Source organism: Electrona antarctica (genome assembly GCF_951216825.1).
Source record: "Electrona antarctica genome assembly, chromosome: 3".
In the NCBI taxonomy this organism is placed as follows: domain Eukaryota; kingdom Metazoa; phylum Chordata; class Actinopteri; order Myctophiformes; family Myctophidae; genus Electrona; species Electrona antarctica.
In genome coordinates, this window is record NC_136808.1 from 59,415,182 (window position 1) to 59,428,841 (window position 13,660).

The 13,660-nt window shown below is 42.3% G+C and overlaps 1 protein-coding gene and 1 long non-coding RNA gene across 2 annotated transcripts in view; one reads left to right on the forward strand and one right to left on the reverse strand.

Annotated features, from left to right (window-relative positions):
• Window positions 1–866, reverse strand: part of pdpr (pyruvate dehydrogenase phosphatase regulatory subunit) — a 38,969-nt gene extending 38,103 nt beyond the window's left edge. The window contains exon 1 of the mRNA XM_079496170.1: window positions 734–866. The gene's annotated coding sequence lies outside the window, so the exon portion shown is untranslated. The remainder of the gene's footprint in view (window positions 1–733) is intronic.
• A 388-nt stretch (window positions 867–1,254) lies between these two features.
• On the forward strand, window positions 1,255–6,100 carry LOC306920312. Its single transcript, XR_013789643.1, has 2 exons — window positions 1,255–2,581; window positions 5,619–6,100. It is a non-coding gene; the product is annotated as an uncharacterized lncRNA (long non-coding RNA).
• Window positions 6,101–13,660: the final 7,560 nt, after the last annotated feature.

A 13,660-nucleotide genomic window follows, 5' to 3' on the forward strand; every position in this document is an offset into this window, starting at 1 on the left:
AAATAAAGGAATAGATACATTAGTGACTTAATTGTCTCCACACTATGAGATTTCATTAGAAGAGAGCCCTGAAGGTGACTTATATGTTCATTCATGAACATAAGAGTACGTCAATCTCAGGGCTTTCCTCCTGCCACAAATATGTAACATCGAAATTGGTGACCAATGGCATTCTATGATAACAGAGGTGTACGAGGCTCAAACGTTTCGTTCTCATGACAAATAGAAATAACCTTTATACAGGGAACGAACAGACTGCATGGCCTTGATTGGCACGATATATCCTATCAACATGAATGATATTCCAGATGAGATACACATGGTATACCTACAGACGGTGCAGTTATAATATAATGGGGTATCACTTCAAATTTGAATGATATCGATGAATGAATATCACTGCCCTTTCAGAATTATCTGTGGCCTGAATTAATACAACAATAATAAAGTCAGATACAGTGTTCGTGCTCAACAGAACGCATTTAGCGGGTGTAGTTTTTATTGACCCTTAACGTCAACAATGTATTCCAACTATTTCCTGACTGCCTGGGCATACTGTCCGTTGTGTTTTGGACTGTAAACATCACCTCCAACTTGGTTTATATTCATATTTGAGTGTAGCATTAGCATTAGCCGAGACACAACGCTCATGTTAGTGGGTGCACTAATCGTTAGTTGACATTGACACTGCACGCAGCCCTTTATTCATTCTATGCAATACTAGAAAACTCACCTAGAATGTTCAACACAGATATGAGGTATTTTATAAGAATGTTGATGAATCCAGTGAGTGACAGCTAGTATCAAATCCTCTGTTTACATTAAGCTGTGTTCTGTTAACAAGACAAAGGCAGCAACAATAGCACTTCCGGTGGACGATCTCTTCAGAATAAGAGTACCCTTTAGACTATAGACTAATAAACAGAAGCCAATGAGAACGATACATTTGCACATTAAAACAAAACAAAAACCATAAAAAATGTAAAAGCTTAAAGCTATACAACCCAACGGTGTTGAGTTCGAACACTCACTGCTACTTTTCCAGAAGAACTTTTATTTTGAAATTCACTATAGGATAAGCCCCTTGAGTTGCAGCAACTCGTTTTCAAGGAGGGGGGGGGGGGGGGGGGTATACTCTAAGGGGGCAATACAGTAACAGTCAACAGACCAAACAGGGACATACACAGAGGCTCTTCCAGACTTCCATTTCAAACCCACCACATCAGTAGCCTATACTTGTTTCATTAGAGGTTCAGTCAAACTAAATAAAAGACAATATGCAAATCTTGCACCCATGCTTGCACCTGCCTATTGAACAACGATGACATCTTGATTGATTAACAGTATGCAGAATGGGTACATTTAATAAACAGATGCACAACTCAATACAAAAACTTACTGTGGACGACAGTGACACCATGATAAAGCATTACTCTTGTTTACAACAGAAGAGGGCCCACCATTTTCAATTCATCAGAACATTTAGAGACGTACACTTCTATAAAAAAAATTTAAGGGGGAAAACAAAAATACAGTAAGGGGAAACTCTGACTGCAAGGGGGGGGGGGGGGGGGGGGGGGGGTCCATATAGTGCCTTTTGAGAGCGGTTTTGAAGGAGTCAAGGGATTCACAAGTCTTAATGGCTGTTGGTAGGGCGTTACACATTTAATTTTGGTGGCATAGGAGCGAAATTAATTTAGTCCCTTGTTTGAGCCGAATCTGTGTTGCACATGGTTTGTTGAACTCCCTCTGGTGTTGTGGGTGTGAACTTCGTTGACATTAAGTGTGTGGGTGGTTATCATTTATGCGTTTGTTCGCCAGCATGAACATGACAGGAAGTACAGGAAGATAGATTATATCCATGTTTTATTATTCAATGTAAATCTTTCATTTAAAAACACAAACAACACAACACTGGTTTTGACAGTCAAGGGCAGCCACCATCACACATTGCAATGAATAAAGTGCACAAAAAAGTAAGACAACAAAGATAGAATATACATACCGACATAATGATAACTTGTAATAATGCATAGTCACTGTCCTAGTCCACCACCACGCCCCACTGGGGTTTCACATTGAACACAGCTGATAAAGTGATAATGAACCATAACACTTGGGCCAACGAACACTTCAGAATGTTCCTGATGTGATATAATACCTTTAAATAGTATGCAGACTAGTGATTGTTAAAATATCATGCATGTGAACTTTACTATGAGGTTCAGGTCAGCGACGGCGCCAGAAAATTGTGACTATAGGGGGTCTCATCTATGGGGGGGCTGGCCAATGAGAGGTGGCTAATACATTTTGGTTTATATAGAAGTCAGTCTCCCCCCCAGTATATGGAAAGACTAGTTGGGCTTCAGGAGTGGCGAAAGAAATCGGATGGATGCCGGTGAATATCAGTGTTGTCTGCATGGGTCACATCCACCGTGCAGTCCGTCATCCTCGTCGGTTGAGTTTTCCAATGTCCTGATCTAGGATCGCTGGCAGTCGAGACACAGCTCTTCTCACAGTGTCAGGCACATACCGGTACAAAGGGTATTTTGTCCTGGTTCTGGTTTAGACCAGTGGGCAGGTTTGACAGGGATGAAGAATCTGTTCTACAAAGGAGCGAGTGCTTTCCCTCTCCCCATAGAGCATAAACAGACGTTGAATACTTAGACTAGAAAATACTCAGGCAAAAATACGGAGCATGAAGTCAACAGCAGAGACAGGCAGATGAAGGTTCCGGAGTTCCATTTTATTTGCAGAGTTCAATACAGCATCAGCCATGGGGACAGAGCCCCATGGTTCCTTCAGCCTCTCGGCTTCCAGACTAACACACGTACAGATAGGCATTTACAGTAGACCTTTATACAACTGAAAGCAGAGACAAAGGTGGTCTCAGGTTACCCAAACCCCCTTCGTCCCAAATTGTCCCCATATATGGTCACCAGGAAGCCCAGTGCTAGGAGGCACAGTAGGTGTCCTAACATGCAAGCCTACCAAGCGACACCCAACCATTTGTTAGTGGTCATCAAGCCACTGGCTATTCTGAGATTCCTAGCCACTGTGTCCTGACTTGTTTGCCCTGCTGGAAGACAATGTAATGTCACACTACACTAAACAGTTGTTTAAGCTATAATAGTGTTAATTGTGATTTTCAGATACATCAGACCTCCCTTTGAGGCAACCATGCCTCATAAAAACGAATATGGAAACACAATTGACCCTCGTCCTCCCTTTGGCACTGACTGGAACATCAAGATGACACAAAGAAATCAAACAATTACAGTAGAATTAAAAATGGCTTACAAACTTCTAGGCATTCAAATCACATAACTCGTTACCAGTGTTCTCATTCCATTACAGTATTATCACCGGTGTGCTTATAGAACTCCCTTCTGTGTTCAATTTAATTTCAGGCTAAAACATTACATAGGAAATACAATGAATAAAAATAAGTAAGTAAGTAAATAGTAAAAAATACATTCCAGCCCGAAAACCACAGTAAGAATCTCTCTTACACACTAACAACTTCTCTGTACTGTAATCAACACTTTTAACCTTACATAACTCAAAACATGATCATTGGCATAAATTATAACCCGTAAACATATATCTGACATTTAAACACAATACACCGTCGCTGTATCCAACCCCTTTTGCTTCACTCCAAAGCACCCAATTATTGAATACAAAGTGTGTTACAGTTCTTCAAACTTTACATCTGATGCTCTTAGCATCAGTTAATGTTAAGGATAAATTTTACCATAGTCATTCATAAAATGATTCATTTTTGTTTAGTTAACTCATCTTTTTAGGACATGCAGAAATCATCTATAATTATTTCAACACTCTAGATTCCCCAAGGCTCGTACAAATAACAGCACTGTTACCACCGACGACCATAAACCCTAACTAAGTTTTTCCAGATCTCGTGCATGCTACTATTATTCACTTACGTTAAAATCCTAGAGTAATTTATATAACTTTAGAGTTTTCCCCACATGTCATAGCAGAAATACCTTCGTTGACTTTTCCCATTCACAAATTTATTCGAACAAAAATAAGAACGTTATGCACAATTAGGATGATTAATACTTATGCGTACGACAGGAGCGCTGTCTTTCGCCTGACAAAGAGACATCTAACTAATTTTACTCCGGTAAATATTTCTTTTCAGCTCCAAATCTCCCTTAGGCATATCATCCCCATTAAGCCAACTTCCCTAATTAAATACTGACACATAAAATCAACATACATGCCCATTACTATGTTGAACTAGACAAACGTAGACATACATTTGGAATCAAATGGAACGATATCCATCTGATATAATAGAATCTTCTGTAACGTTTCTTCTCCTTTTGTCTCACCTTCGTCAGTGTCCATCAGTCAGCGCACACGGGCCAAACGAGGTTGTGATGCAGTACACTTATGCACCGCATGGCGTAGGCCGCTCTGTTGTCGAGAGTTGCCCTTTGTCCGAAAACTTTCATTCTGATCCGAATTCACTTTCATCACCTCCTCCCTTTCAGTCATGATAAGACAACATGACTAAAAAACGAGAAAGTGATTCAGTGTCATCACAGGAGCCTGTAGGCCTCTGCAAGGCAGAAACTTGTGATGTGCCGCGTTGCGAGCTTGTAGATCAGCTCCGTCGAGCCGCTGAATGGAACGAAGCCACGACGCCTCGCCGCCGGCGCCTGTCGAGTCGAGACGCGCCGAGAAGAGCCAATGAAGTGGCCATCGCCCCCCTTGGACCGCTGACCGCCGATGAACGCCCTCGGGCCGGGGCACGCTGTGCTCCGTAGCACCCCTCTCCCCGCCGTCCAGCCGCCGTCCATCGCCCTCTGGTCACGATCGCCGAGAGTACCACGCCGTTGCCCATCGCCGCTCCTCGGTGCAGGCCGCCTCCGTTGCGGCGGTGATCGCCGTGTTGAACCCCGTCGGTTCGACTGCAGCGCCGTCGTCGTTCTCCACCGTCCAAAAAATTGCCGACCGAAATATCTATTAGACTGAATTGTCAATTGTCCACTGGCTCTCTCGCCTGACGCAAAAATGCATCAACACGACCGAGCTCGGCACCACTTTGAAGAATCTGTTCTATAATCAAAGGCCCATACACAGACCTTGAATACTTAGACTAGAAAATACTCAGGCAAAAATACGGAGCATGAAGTCAACAGCAGAGACAGGCAGATGAAGGTTCCGGAGTTCCATTTTATTTGCAGAGTTCAATACAGCATCAGCCATGGGGACAGAGCCCCATGGTTCCTTCAGCCTCTCGGCTTCCAGACTAACACACGTACAGATAGGCATTTACAGTAGACCTTTATACAACTGAAAGCAGAGACAAAGGTGGTCTCAGGTTACCCAAACCCCCTTCGTCCCAAATTGTCCCCATATATGGTCACCAGGAAGCCCAGTGCTAGGAGGCACAGTAGGTGTCCTAACATGCAAGCCTACCAAGCGACACCCAACCATTTGTTAGTGGTCATCAAGCCACTGGCTATTCTGAGATTCCTAGCCACTGTGTCCTGACTTGTTTGCCCTGCTGGAAGACAATGTAATGTCACACTACACTAAACAGTTGTTTAAGCTATAATAGTGTTAATTGTGATTTTCAGATACATCAGGGACAAAGGCACATTGATCGTCAAAGTGAGGCTCCAACTCGACATGTTTCGTCTCGTTGAGCCCAGGCCCAGCCCAGTTCCATGTTCAATTCTTCCATGGAACCCGCTGCTTCTCCTTCACCTTCTGCGCTTCCCTTCTGACGGCATTAGTGGCGCCACGGACCCTCTTTGACGGTGCGTTTAGCACACCCTGACACCCCGGCCCCTGGAGTTTCGCCGTCATCTCAGCCAGTTCCGCGAGATCCGAGTTGTATTCTTGCTCAAGTGTCACAACGTGATGATCTTTGTGGTCCGTTTCCATGCAATCACAACAAACCCTAACCCGGTCTGTCTTGCAGTAGAGATCGGGCACCCTGTGATGGGTCCCACAGACCCCATTCTCAAGACCCAATACTGGAGCAGCCAAAGAGTGGCTCCTGAGGCCTGCAACTCTCCGGTGAGGCTCCAGGTGCGTCTCACAGAAAGAGCTGAGACATTTCAGACAAAACTTCACAGCCTTTTCCTTCCGCGCAGGGCAGATGTCACAAAGCACATCGACGTCAGCAGATTGGTCTGAAATGGGATTTAGAAAAGCCTGCTGCTTCTTAAAGTCAACAGCTAACTGCGACAACGCCGTGTTGACCTCTACCTTCGTATAAAAACTCTTACACGTGGGACATTCGTCCTGAGCATTCATCCTGTCCCATGTCAGTTGGAGACAAGCCTTGCAGAAGTTGTGTCCGCAGCATATCGTGACGGGGTGCGTAAACACGTCTTTACATATGGCACAGTGAAGGAGGCTGGCATTGGCCATATCTGGAGAGAGAAGAACAGCGTTTAGGTTATGAATCTTAAAAAGCTATAGTCTAGTTCTAGATAAATTGTATCGATTTCAACCACGACAGTAGTAGGACAGTAAGTCCCATATATAATAGGGACAAAGCTGTTCCTTGGAGTGGTTGCACCACCCAAAAACAGGAGGGCTCCCGGTATAGGGCATATCAGTGGCGGCCATTTTGTAGTGCAACAGAAAAAAAAGTCAGGTTTCAAAAAAATATTTACCGGTAGGCCTCTACACATTTTAAACCTGGATTGAGGATCCTGATGAATCATGACCATAAAACCATAAACTTTCCATGTTCCATTTTTTTTAAGGCCCATGGGGAATCCAGTCAATTAATTATAAGGCCTATATACACTAGCTCCATACCAAAACTCTTTGCAAAAAAAAAAAAAACTGTCAATCTGCATTCTGCAAGCTCACAAGGAATTGTGACACCTGAGCTTGTAGATTGACTATTTTTCACTGGATGTCTAACCAAGAATAGAAACACTACCACTTCCCCAATCCCCATAACACTGGTTTTATGTCAAGTGAAGAATTCATCATTGGAATAACCCAACAAGCTTTTCTTACCTTGTGGTGCTGCTGTGCATTCAGAGTGGGTGCTGCTGACATGTCGGCACACCCTTGCATGTGGAACTGGAAAAGCTTCCTGAGCTTTGCCTTTTTGAGTAAAACATGGCTGAAAGTAATCACCTTAATTGTGGGTGTGCATCATCATTTAAAGCTGTTTCGCCCAGGTGGGCAGGTTATATAACCTGACTCCGCCAGATGGGGCAGCAGAGAGTACACTGGGTTCCCCCCCTCCTGCTGGGGGGGAACCCAGTCAGTGTACTCTCTGCTGCCCCATCTGGCGGAGTCAGGTTACAGGTTATATGCAGTGGTGAAAGCTTTCACCCAACACCTGAAAGCAATGTCTAGATATAAGGCCTCATTCACACCTAAGAGACACCTGTCTTGTGTCTTGTCCGTGTTTAATGGCCGCTCCAATGCATTTCCAATGGAAGTCACATGGTTTGACAAGACAGTCTTGTTTGATGGCTGAGTCTTATCTCACTTGTCTGTGTTCAGTGTGTTGCATTATATCTTGCAGAGCTGTTCCAGTTTTGCATTTAATTTAAGTTGAAAATGTGGGACAAATATAGGAACAATTATGTCAATTAAGTCAAAGCTGATAACCAAAGCAAGAACTCTCACAAACATAATTATGTCGATCAGACATATCTGAGAGTTGGAAATGAAATGAGTTCTCATCGTGGCCCAGACTGCTGGTGTAGCCAGAGGCGTATCTACAATAAGGCGAGGACAGGCGTCCGCCTGTCCAAATCCATTTTCTGCCTGGCCAAAATCCATACACTATGACAAAAACAAGACCTGAGAACTATTAGTGGACAGTGGATTGTCCGTTGTGCCATTCAAATGCAAATGCATGCCTTTCAGCCTTTGTATCCTAGTACTGTCTGGCAGGTATATCTCTTTGAAAACCTTTAGTGCTACTGATTATGCACGGGGGTTAATAGTTAAATAGGTATAGGTACAATTATTAAGAAATATATAGTTTTGGTTTGGATCAGTTTTTTACTTTTCCTGAAAAACTAATAAATAAATACTTATAGTAAGAGAAATCTATGAAAATCTGGGAACTAAATCGTTACCAAGAAATGTCTTCACCAATGTGTTTCTAAAGGTGTCTAATAACATGTACTAAAAGTTTGAAATTCAACTCCCGTGGGAAATTGAGTTATTAGCATAATATGTGACCATAACCCATAACATCCTATATAAGGCAAAAAAGTCAAAATTTCATCATTCTTTAAGTAGCATGTGACATATGAAACTAGGGGGTTTTCATGATTCTGAATCCATTCCATGCATTAGTTTTGCACAAAAAACACTCCTTGGGGGGAAAACGGCCTCACAAACGTGATGAGGTCAGCACATTTGGTCAAGTGGATATGGCCTAATTTAGCCCAAGGAGTGTTTTTTGTGCAAAACTAATGCTTGGAATGGATTCAGAATCATGAAAACCCCCTAGTTTCATATGTCACATGCTACTTAAAGAATGATGAAATTTGGACTTTTTTGCCTTATATAGGATGTTATGGGGTATGGTCACATATTATGCTAATAACTCAATTTCCCACAGGAGTTGAATTTCAAACTTTTAGTATACGTTATTAGACACCTTTAGAAACACATTGGTGAAGACATTTCTTGGTAACGATTTAGTTCCCAGATTTGTCAAATGCCTGATAAAATATGGGGAGAAATATGTCTCAAAAGTATTTACAAATATTCCATGATTTACAAATGTGTTTCCAAGATTTACAAATGTTTTTCTATGATTTGCAAATGTTTTTCCATGATTTACAAATGTATTTCGTATTTTTACAAAAACAATATAGATTTGTGTGTGCGTTTATCCTAAAATACCATTTGTAAATCCTCAATTGTGCGTGTGAATTGTAAATCTGCATTTGGCATTCCTTTTTCCTGTTGAATCATTTTGAGACAAACGTCACGCTTTTTTATGATAATTTTCACAAATGTATTGTAAATATTCCACAATTTACTAATGTGTTTCCATGATTCACAAATGTGTTTCCATGATTTACAAATGTATTTTGTATTTTTACAAAGAAAATATTAGATTTGTGTGTGCATTTATCCTAAAAAAACATTTGTAAATCCTTAAGTCTGCATTTCGCATTCCTTTTTCCTGTTGAATCATTTTGAGACAAACGTCACGCTTTTTTATGATAACTTTTACAAATGTATTGTCCTATCCACAAAAAAACTTGTAACTTGTAAGTTGGCATTTAAATACATGTGCTATGATTTTTACAAATATATGACAATTGTAAAAATACAAAACACATTTGTAAATCATGGAAAAACATTTGCAAATCATAGAAAAACATTTGCAAATCTTGGAAACACATTTGTAAATCTTGGAAACACATTTGTAAATCATGGAATATTTGTGAATACTTTTGAGACATATTTCTCCCCATAATAAAATGCCCTTACTATTAGGCCATTGGTTTTAAAAGGTGGTGATGTCTTCTACGTGGTGCGAGGGCCACATGCGGCCCGGCCTCCACCTTCACTTAAGGCGGCCTCTACGTGGTGCGAGGGCCACATGCGGCCCGGCCTCCACCTTCTACTTGGTGCGAGGGCCACATGCGGCCCGGCCTCCACCTTCTACGTGGTGCGAGGGCCACATGCGGCCCGGCCTCCACCTTCACTTAAGGCCACATGCGGCCCGGCCTCCACCTTCACTTAAGGCCACATGCGGCCCGGCCTCCACCTTCACTTAAGGCCACATGCGGCCCGGCCTCCACCTTCACTTAAGGCCACATGCGGCCCGGCCTCCACCTTCACTTAAGGCCTGCAGGTTAATATCGGAAATAATTCTGATATATTGTTGATCTCAGCTGTTTCCAAACATGACCTGCTCTAATTGCTTCAGTGACTATAGTATTTTTATGTATTTGTATTTTAAGGATTCCAATACAAATAAATAGATAAATAATTAATGATTCCAATTAAAGAAATTGCAAAAATAGCTCAAAACATGTTTCTTTTTTTAATTTTTATTTTATGAAAACAAAAACAAACTAGAAAAAGTGCCCTTCTGGGCACAGGTCTCCACCAGGAGGATAGGACTGTGTGAGATGTTTGGCAAAATGTTTAGTAGTAATATAAACATGTTTGCCTTGTATGGCAATTGGATGATTTGAGGCATTTTGTTCCAATCAACCTGTTTTGCAAAAATCAACCTGTTGGTGGCGCTATAACAGGCCAATGTGAAAAGGGTGGGATATATTCCTCAGCCTAGTAAGAAAATGTGTGAAAGATTTCACGTAAATTGCATGCTGTGTTCATGATTTGAGGCTTTTGTTCAAAACGGGGCAATCTTGCAAACTGTGAAAGGCAATTATAGCCAAGTAGGGTGGAATATGAAATATCGGACAGATCCGACTTGAGCACATGACCATAGAGATACTGTGTAACGATTTGTGAGATTTTTGGACAGAATCTGGAGGAGTAATATCCAAAAATGTGTTTTACAAAAGTCGGCCTCCTGGTGGCGCTATAAAAGGCAGATGCGGAAAATGCAGGTCAAAGGTTTGTCCTTGGCCTCTAGGGAGTGTGCATGCAACGTTTCACGCAGATCGGTGCAGTTGTAGGTAACAAATGTGAAAAGCTGCCTCATGGTGGCGCTATAACAGGCCGTTCTGGAAAATGCGGGGCAGAGGTTCATTGTTGGCATCTAGGGAGTGTGTGTGCAAAGTTTGGCATCGACCGGGTTAACGGTGCCGGAGATTAGCTGGTAACGGACGGACGGAAGGACACACGGACGGACACACACACACACACACGGACGGACACACACACGGACGGAGTGCAAAACATACTCTCTCACCATGCCTTCGGCCTGGTGGAGACAAAAACAAACAAAAAAGTAATACCAGGGTTTCCCTGGTTTCACTGGCTCTGAGCCTATGTGTGCGGTAGGTAGTCGAAGAAACCTTGTAGACTATGAGGGCTCCTGTTAGGCAGTTAGGGTCTTCATAGTCTTGCGTTGCCAGACTGTTGCCTCTCACATATTTCAAATGCTTCCGTCATACAGTCTGGAGCAACGGAAGCTCTATCATGAGTAAAATATAAAGCGGAGTTATTTATGCCTCTTGATAAAAGCATTCACCAAATTCAACACCTTTTACAGTCTGACTTCAACCTGGTCCAAAAAATGCCCAAAAAATAATTGTTATTGAATATGAGGAAGTCCTGTAGCATGTTGTTCGGCCACTCACGCAATGTCCAAAGCTCCTCCGATCAACTTTGATGACGGTTCTTACCTTGAAAAAGTGGACTCATTTAAATACCTCGGTGTCCCGATGGATCCGGAACTTTCTTTTAAACATCATATATATATATATATATATATATATATATATATATATATATATACAGTTAAAAAAACCTATGGCAGCCTGTGCTCACTCTACCCATCCATCAACTGCTTCTCTGTGAGGAAAAGGAAAATAATCATTTCTCAAGTATTACTCCCCATTGTAGACTATGCCGCCATTGTATACCAAAACACCACTGATACTCACCTCAAGCCACTTAATGTACTATGTAACTCCTTGTGCAGATTTGTTCTTAGATGCCCATACAGAACCCACCACTGCCAATTGTACAGCTCACTTGACTGGCTGCAGCCTAAGGCTAGAAGGCAACACCACTGGCACTATGCGCATGCGCTTAAAGTGAATGGCACATCGAGTGGCAAATCGAGTGGCAAAGCAACCTGCAAAGTGAGTTTAACATTGTTTAATGTTGTTTAATGCAATCAAATAGGACTTTTCTGTTTGGATGTATGGGCTGTCAAGGCCAGAAAGTAGTTTTTTGCCACTCAGTAGGCATTCCTGCATAACTTCCGGGTTTGATGATGATGTCACACGCATACCCTCTATTCCTTTTTAAATGCGTCCACTTCAACTGCCCTTCATACCTGAAACAGTCTCTGAAACCATTCACATCCCCATACCCACTTAGACACACACAACATCCCTATCTTATGGTTCCCAACAGAATATTTTCGGAATCTGGACGCGCTAGGACCGTCATTCCACTACAAAGCTCCATCTGACTGGAACTAGCCTCGGTCCCAGGCTTACTTTTCTGCGAAAAGAAGAGGACTGGAACAATCTTCCGCTTTCACGCAGAGAAGGGGAGCAAGCTAACTGTACCTGTATGTGTATGTCCTGTGTATTTGTACTGTATGTTATGTTGTAACTATGTGTCTTTAGTACTGTGTACTTGCACTGCTGTAATGTTGTAGATGTAGGACCCCTCTAAAACGAGACGCTGCATCTCAAGGGGCCATCCTCTCAATACAATTCTGGCAAATAAAATTATGACATCGCACTTCCGTTTCGTCTTTACAGTCGCACAAATATATCCTAATGTAAATAGAGATCATCTAAACATATATAGCTTGCTGCTCAGCAGAAATGGAAATAAAAAAATAAAATATAAAGATATTTTAAAATATATTTCCGTGAACGGAAATGGCAGCTTCCTTACTCGGATTTCGGGAGGTGTAGTTCCAGACTCTATATAGCATTCAGGAGGTGTAGTTCCAGACTCAATATAGCATTCGGAGATTGTGGAATATAGTTGTCTGGCTACGTGAGACTATAGGGTCTTCAAGGTGTTTTTGTTGACCAGTGAGGAGATCCTGTAGTGTACAGGAATCTTGTTCTTTGGTTGACATGGCTTCAGCCCAGAGCTCTCTCGCAGATCCACGGGTTGAATGCGTTACAGATTTTGTCGTTCCATCCCCGTGTAGGAACAGACGTCCCATTGAAGATGTGATACTCCACACAGTCCTGTTGTTCGTGCGTGATTGGCTCCCTGTTGTTAGGCTGACCAGGAAGCCAGTACCTGAAGGAGCAACAAGACTTCAATTGATTATAAACAATCAGTGCATCCATGATAATAAACCTCAAAGTATCTATAAAATACAATATAAAAATCTCCAAAGTGATAGCCTACACTGTGGTGACAGAAGGGCACAAAATTGTGCATAGAATAAATGCACAATGTACAAACAGAACATAAATAAATATGTAGGCCTAAACAAAGGCACATCCGAACATGTGCAAATGTTGGTGTTTAACACTGTGTACACATGACAGCTGTTGTTTGTTTGTTTTTTTCCACTCTAAAGCAGGGACGTGGTGGGCCCATAATTCAGCCCGGGAAGTGGAGTTGCGGAGGCCCTCTAGACGCGCGGCCAAAGGCGCGCCTATTTTATTAATACCAAAAAAAGAAAACGGCTGGCCCAGACCGGCCTGGACTGGACCGGCCGTTCGGGAGTTGTCCCGAATTTCCCAATGGCCAGCACGTCCCTGCTGTTTTTTATCACAACCTCAAATTATATTGTAGATCAGGGGTCTTCAACAGATGGTCCGGGACCCCTAGGGGATCGTCTGAGTTAAGCAGACAACAGACCTGGTACTTAAGACACGCAAAATAGAGCGTTGCAGTCCAATTTCCCATTCATTTTTCCCATAGACGTTTCAAAAAGTATTTATTTAAAGACCTGTAAGCCTCGGACAAAGCCAACAGCCGAGTTGACAAATGATGACAATACACACATTTCTTTGGTCCGAACAAATATAAATTAGAAAGA